The sequence below is a fragment of the Neopelma chrysocephalum genome, unplaced genomic scaffold (assembly GCF_003984885.1).
Source record: "Neopelma chrysocephalum unplaced genomic scaffold, ASM398488v2 Primary Assembly neopelma1_26, whole genome shotgun sequence".
In the NCBI taxonomy this organism is placed as follows: Eukaryota; Metazoa; Chordata; class Aves; order Passeriformes; family Pipridae; genus Neopelma; species Neopelma chrysocephalum.
The window spans coordinates 23513201-23520134 of record NW_020897695.1 but is presented as its reverse complement, the minus strand read 5'-3'; the positions used below and the strand labels follow the sequence as shown (position 1 = coordinate 23520134).

At 42.6% G+C, this 6934-nt stretch overlaps 1 protein-coding gene across 1 annotated transcript in view; it reads left to right on the top strand.

The window, feature by feature from the left end:
• The window catches only part of LOC113964175 (calcium/calmodulin-dependent 3',5'-cyclic nucleotide phosphodiesterase 1C-like), a 324563-nt gene that overhangs the window by 141470 nt on the left and 176159 nt on the right, over nucleotides 1-6934 (top strand). The gene's annotated exons all lie outside the window — the stretch shown is intronic.

The window sequence follows — 6934 nt, the reverse complement described above, 5'->3', positions numbered from 1 at the left end:
TCTCCGATGAAACACAACAGAGTCGGGCCGGGGCCAGGGGGCAGCTCCCAAGCCGAAACCCTGCACCCAGACCCTGCCTCCGTCCCTCCCGGAGCGTCCCGCAACACTGCCCCCCTCCCCTCCGAGCAGAGCCAGCTTCTCCAATCGCCCATTAGCCAGGAATGCAACCAGGCTGGCTAAATCTAATGTTATGCTAATCGCCTTCTCCCCCTTCCCTGTTTCGTGCTCCTGTTTCTCTTACAGAGGGGGCAGGGAAGGAAAAAATTCCCCTCAGATTATAAACTATAACACTTTCCTTTTGCTCTGTTGAAGCAGCTGATTTCTTAGGGTTTGCATGAGCAAGCGTATGTAGGAAAGGCAGGCCAGCTGTGGCAGTGAAGAGTAATGGGAAAGCTAATTTACCCTACAGCCTCATTTTACTTTTAGTCATGTCCCTGCTTACACTGAAACTCTGTTCCAGTGCCCGTTTTTCCAAAACATTGAAATCAAGGCCTTCATAAACTCCAAATATGTTAGATCTACCACATTTGTGTGATCACAGGAAATGAGTTCAGGAAGAGAGAGACCAAGTTAATCAGTCATGATCCAGTGTGATAGATGTTGTTTTTTATTTACTTCCCTTTTCTTTCCTCTGAGCCCTGATATCTGGCACATTGCTAAGAGCAGACTAATGAGTTTCTATTTTGTGTGTCACTTCAGCAAACCGTCCCTGTACGTTGCAGATACCTGCTCCCAGACAGACATTTTTCTGATGATGATATTCTGGGCTCCCTTGGTTTCAGAGCAGTATGGTCTTGCATTTTGCAGTGTGGTTTTGTATTTTGCTTCCACTTTGTGCTTCCTCTTCCACTCATGTTATCCATGGAAAAATAAGGGAAATGTTAATTTAATTGGGGATTTTGGGGTGGAAAGGAATCTACATAAGGTCCCAAAGCTAACATTTGTCACTTGCACTGTAGTCTGACAAAGTTGTTTAGTAAAATAACCTGACTTTACTATCTCTGCCAGCAAAGGCAAGTGGAACAATCAGAGGTGGCTACCTATCTCCCCCAGGAGACATCAGATAAGGAGAAGGGAAGGAATAGCACTTGGGCTCCCCGCCCTGCTAAAGCAAATGGTAGTGCAAAAAGGCAACCCCTCAATCTTCTCTCTAAACAGAAGCTGGGCAGATCTTAATGCCCCCAAAAAAGAGAACAAAAGGGAGGAAAGTGGAGGTCTGGTTTATAAATGACTTCCATACTCTTTTAAGTTGATAAAATTCAATAGTATATACATATACAGATATTCCATAATAGATTTGTTTCCTAACTCCACATAGGATAATATATGATGTACAATAATTTCTGTCTTCACTCTTGTTAATTTGCATGTATCAAATGTAACACTTTCATAGTAGAGGGGGCAGTATTGGCCTTTGTAAGATAATGTGCTTTGTATATGAGAGACAGACAAGTAAAAAAACTCCCACTTCCAACTCTCAAACATATAAGTAGTGATTAAAAAACCCTTTGAGACAACTTCATTCTTGTTTTGAATTAACTTCAGTATTTATTCAATCCATTTGAAAATGTGAAGGATGACCTGGGGCAGGGAACTCTGTAAGAAACTTGTGTAGATTCTTCAGGTCCTCAAATTTTCCACTTTGACCTCATTGTATGTTCGCTGGTCAAAAAGGGAAAGACTAGAAAGCTAGTCCTCTAATTAGATATTTCTTTTAAGTAATTAGTTGCTTGGACTACTACTCACATCTAACCTCTTTTGCCTAGATCTTTCATAGCTGAATTTTCAAACTCTCCTAATTTGTTTTTTTGCAAAGCATTTTAAAAAGCTCCTCTTCTCTTATGCATCACTCCTCTCTCATGCCTCCTTCCTAAACTGCCACGTATTCTAGTGCTGTGGAAGTCATTAAAAAAACCAGACTTTTAAAAATAGCCTTCAAGAGTGATGGTGCTTTTGTCAAAGTTGCAGTGCGTTGAGTGAGTACAACAGGGATTTTTATGTCGCTATCACAATGCCATGATTTAAGTAATAACTGCAAGTGTCATCAGCCTCCAAAGCTGAAGATGGTTTCTGCAAGTTTTCTTAAACCTGCCTTCACAGGAACTGAGCAACTCCGAGTCAAAAGGAAGAGACTACAAGAGGCATGCACTTGTCTTGGTGACAATATTTTTTATAGTATTTGACAGAAAATTTCTTGCCAGTCACCAGAGCCTTTAATCAACACTGTCAGCTTAATTGACTTGACTCAATAGAAATTTAAATGAACAGCACCTTTTCCACCAAATTAATCAGTTATTTTTTTGGTGCTGTTTATTTTACTGTCAATTTTGTACATTTTTTTGTTTAATTTCTGATGTAAAAAGCTAAAATTTGCCTTCCTCTAATACTCCTGCTTGAAATTCCCCAAAGTATGCCTAGTCCTAGTGAAAATCTGAGGCTGAGCACATTATTAGGATGCAGGGAATGCTGCAGTATTCCTAGTATCTTATCTCCGGATATATCAATATTTGTGTATCGATACTGGTTCACTGGTTTTGAAACGTTTTGACAGTGTCTGCGCTCCTTTGGAACTGAGAAGCCAAAATTATCTCTAATTATTGACAACAACAGAAATCACAATTCCCAGCCCTGAGGGAACTGGGTGATCGTTTGTAATTAAAGGTAATTAGTGGTCTCTTCGATTGCTACACCTTGGCTAAGTTTAACCCTTGCAGCCTTTCCTTCCAGCCCTTGCTTATGGTGGTACTAATGGCTCTACAGCTACAGTGTGAGTCAGTTGCCATTAAGCCCTGAAGTCTAATCTTGGGCAGAAAAAAAGATTAAATTTCACTTGCAAACTACTGTTTAAGTAGTACTTGAGTTGGTTAGAGCAGGGTGCTTATAATGCCAAGGTCATGGGTTCAATCCCCATAGAGGCCATTAACTTAAGAATTGGATTTTGTGGGTCCCTTCCAACTCAGAATATTCTGTGAATATCTGTGAGAACTAAAAAGTGGAATTGCAACAGAAAACTGAAATCAACATGCCTCACTGATGCAAGTCAGCTGCAATGCCTAAGTATTTCCCTGTCACTCATGTATACTTCAACATGAAGAATAAATAGGACAAATGAAATCCTGTGATACAGCTGAGCTGCTCTCCCTTCTCCCAACCTCCTTCCGAACAAAACAAACAAAAAATTGTTCTTAACTGAAAAGGAGCAAGAACCATTTTTTCCTATTAGGATAAAGACTGAGGAAAATCCACCCATCTTATTTTGGCATTACCAGAATTAGCAGAAATGTCAGTATTTTGCAACTGTTTGAATATAGCATTATCATAATATTTTGGAATATTGTACCGGCAGACTCATTACACTGCCATAACTGAAGTTCAGAGATCTGACTCAGATGTACAATAATAAAACAAAGACAAATACTCCGCTGCATTTTTGGTTGGAGGCATTAGTGGTAAGAGAACAAAATATAATCTGGGTTATTTATGCATGGACAGACACATGAATATTTAGTAGTCATACTAATTATAGAACTTGTTCCAATGTTTGGAGGTTTCATTCTGTCAAATGAGATTAATTAATGGGAGAAAATGCATGTTCACATAGGCAATACGTAGGAATAGCAACAGGCAACATGTCAATACTCTTCAGCGCCTCATGCGACCCCTTCAGCATGGGGTAGTTTAGTTGTTTCTGCTGCAGTACAGCGAAGACTTCAGACAACTTGCTGTCTGAAATTACTGCTTCATTTTGCTCATGCTCACTTGAAGTGCTGTTTCTGTCAAACAGGCTGTCTAGGAAGCATTTTTGGATGCCTTTCAGCGGGCCTTTTAAATGTTACTGCTATACCTACTTGGCTCTAGTGAAAGTAAGGAGGTCTCTGAACTTTCCCACTGTTTTTCTAATCTTTGCTTAAAAAATAAAAGAACTATAGGGGCCTTTAAGGAAGTTTGCTGCTGAGGAGTTTAACCTGGGGACAGAGCCTAATTTACCACATGGTATGTCAGAGGTGGCTCTGACCATTCTGCCTTGGACTCCTGTATGAAATACTTGTACCGTCACCCTAAGAAAGGCAGACCTACTCCTGCACGCCCTGGTATTATGACTGTTTTGCAATGATACCTGCCCTCATCAAGGTGCATTGTGGATCCTACTCTCCTTAGCTGCCTTTTAACACCTCTCTGCTGCATGTCAGCAGTATCTTCCTACATTAGCAGTCATGTAGAACTGGAAGAAATTAAAACCCTTCCTTCACAGGGCTCAATCTAGAGGCTTTTAACATGAATGCCACTATGGTCCTGGACTGAGGAAGTAGACGTAAAGAGGGCGAAGCCCCCATTTGACCAAATCTGTGTGCTGTAATGAAGGAGGCAGCCAGTGTAGGACAAGCTGTAGGCCTGCCTGGGACCTCTGTGTTACTCTTCATCCCTTGCTGTCACTGACATAGCTGACCTAGTGCCCTTAGAAGGGAGTGTGCAAAAGCCATCTGAGATGGGTGTCCCAGGTCCTCTCCCACAGGCAAGTGGAAGAGGCATGAAAGCTGCTTCCAGGGATCAGGAAGAAGCCATCCTGCCCTGGACCTTGTGCCAGGTAACAGAGCAGCAGAGGGAAATCCAGTCTCTCACTTGAGCTATACCTTGTTTGAAAGCAACAGCAGTGTCCTGGATCCCTCCTGTATCTCCTGAGGGCCAGCTGTGGAAGGATACAGCACAGTGGGTTAAAGTTTGTGCAGTGCTGCTCCAGCCATACATCGGGGCATGCAGTGGTACATACACAGTGCTATCTGCGCTCCCAGCATGGTCTTCACCTGCCAGAGGCTGGACAACAGATGTTTCTGCCAGACAGGTAGACTTCTGCTCATCTGAACTCCCCTGTGCTTTGAAGGCATGGCTAATCCACCAGGAGGTGACTTACTGCTGCATCCATCAAACGACAGTCATGATAGTGAAGCACTTTAAATGGAGTGAACCAGATGGTGCCATTCGTGCCTTTCAGAGTTGGTCTTGCCTGCCACTTGTTGCCTCAGTGCAGCAACATGAGTGTGAGAACTGAAGCAGTGCTGCTTACTTGGCCTATAAACTTCATCCCCTTGGAAGTTACTCTGTCACCATGAGGTGACCCATCAGTTTAAGGATAAGGCAAGCAAGATGATATATATTCATGTCAGATACTTATGGCACAAGTTCATAATTTTGTAACATTTTACTGTCACACTGTCCTGGTGTTTGCTATCTTGCTGGCAGCTATCACAAAATCAGACCAACAGGACTTAAACAAGCAAGGGAATCCCAAACTTGAACTCAAAAATGGTGATACCAATACTTTGCTTTCCCATTTTCCCCTTTTATTTCCTCTGTACCTTAAAATCAAATGGAAAGAAAGACATATTTTGTAAATGCTTTACTCACCACCAAAAATCACTGATGTGTGCACCACATTTAGCAGTGGGCATCAGTGTAATGGAAAGTAGTACTAGCAGTGAAGAATAGCATTGCGTTCAATAATCACTACAGGAGGAATGCAAGCAGACAGTATGCCTATGTGTCTTCACTCTTGTCAGAAAATGGCTTGCTATGACTGCTTGTGCAGTTCTTTGTATCATGTCAAAAGACATTCCTGGAGCAAATGTACTGGTTGTCCTTTGTAATGCACAGGGGAAATAGGACCATCTAAGGAATTATTCATGCTTTTACCCCTCAAAACTTGCCTCTTTTCTCTGAATGTGTACCAACTTGACTCAGCTAGTTGCTGGTTATATTTGAGAATCTCACTCAACGCAGAGAGCTGAAGATGGTTAACAATTGCAGCAGCACTGTAACTGGTAACTCCTTAAGAACTACTCCTAGGAAAGGATTTAAACTGCTTGGAGTGATGGCTGATACAATTTAGCACTTAGCAATGAGAAGGAAAACAGTCATATACAACCAGCTTTCTGAAAAGCAACATCAAGTACTTCAGAGACCTGCCCTGGATTCTAGGGCGTTGCAGGCATATGATTAAATGTCATGGCAAGGAAGAGGTGACTGCCTGAGATGCTAAATCCTTTGCTGCTTTTGCAAAATGTAACAAAATGTGTAAACACATTTGGACAGTTATTTTCTCTCTGCTCTGCTGGCTTTGGCTGAGCACACCACATCAATAACCTTAACTAAAGAGAGGCATGCAGGGATCTTGGCAGAGTTTGAGAGATGATTGATTGGGTTGGTGCAATGAAGTAAATTCCTCTTCTTCCTGCTGCCCAGAGCATGAACGCTGCAGGTGTAGAGAGGCATGTCCCATACCTTGGTCACTGATGTACCAGGGTACTCCAGGGGACCCGCAGGCAGGCATCTTATTTTAACCTCCACTGTACAAACTCGTTATTGAAAGACACCAATACATCTGTGACTAATGTGTTGGGCTTGTTCTCTCTTCAGTGTACTAACTTCCCCTGCCGTATTCCGGGGGGCTTTAAGCAATGGCACTTTACTGATTTGTTAATTTTAAAACTGGATTTTGCCTCAGTTGAAGCCTTACAGCCCCTGCTGTGTGTCACTCAGCAAAGCAGACTGACTGCAATGAAGTAGATGGCTGTTTACCAGAACTGGGTTGCTCACTTTCTGTAATTTACCTTTTTTTATTATTTATTTATTTTTTATTTTATTTAATGCTTTGGCTTGCTTGGGTTTTTAATCAGAGCACAGGAGAGAAGGAGGCAAAGAGGGAGGCAGAGAGGAAAGCAGTTCTTGGGCTATGTTGACAGACGACTGCTTCCTCAGTTGTCAGGTTTTAAGCCTGTCAGCAGCGCTGCTGGTAAATGGAAAAGAAATAATGGTAGGGCGGGGAGGGCGAGGCTGACCTGACGGAGACTAGACCGGAGGGGCTGTGCGCTGTCACTACCACGGCGGCAGGCAGCCTGGTACGACAGCGCCGCAGCCCCGGTTACTCCTGCAGCTGCCC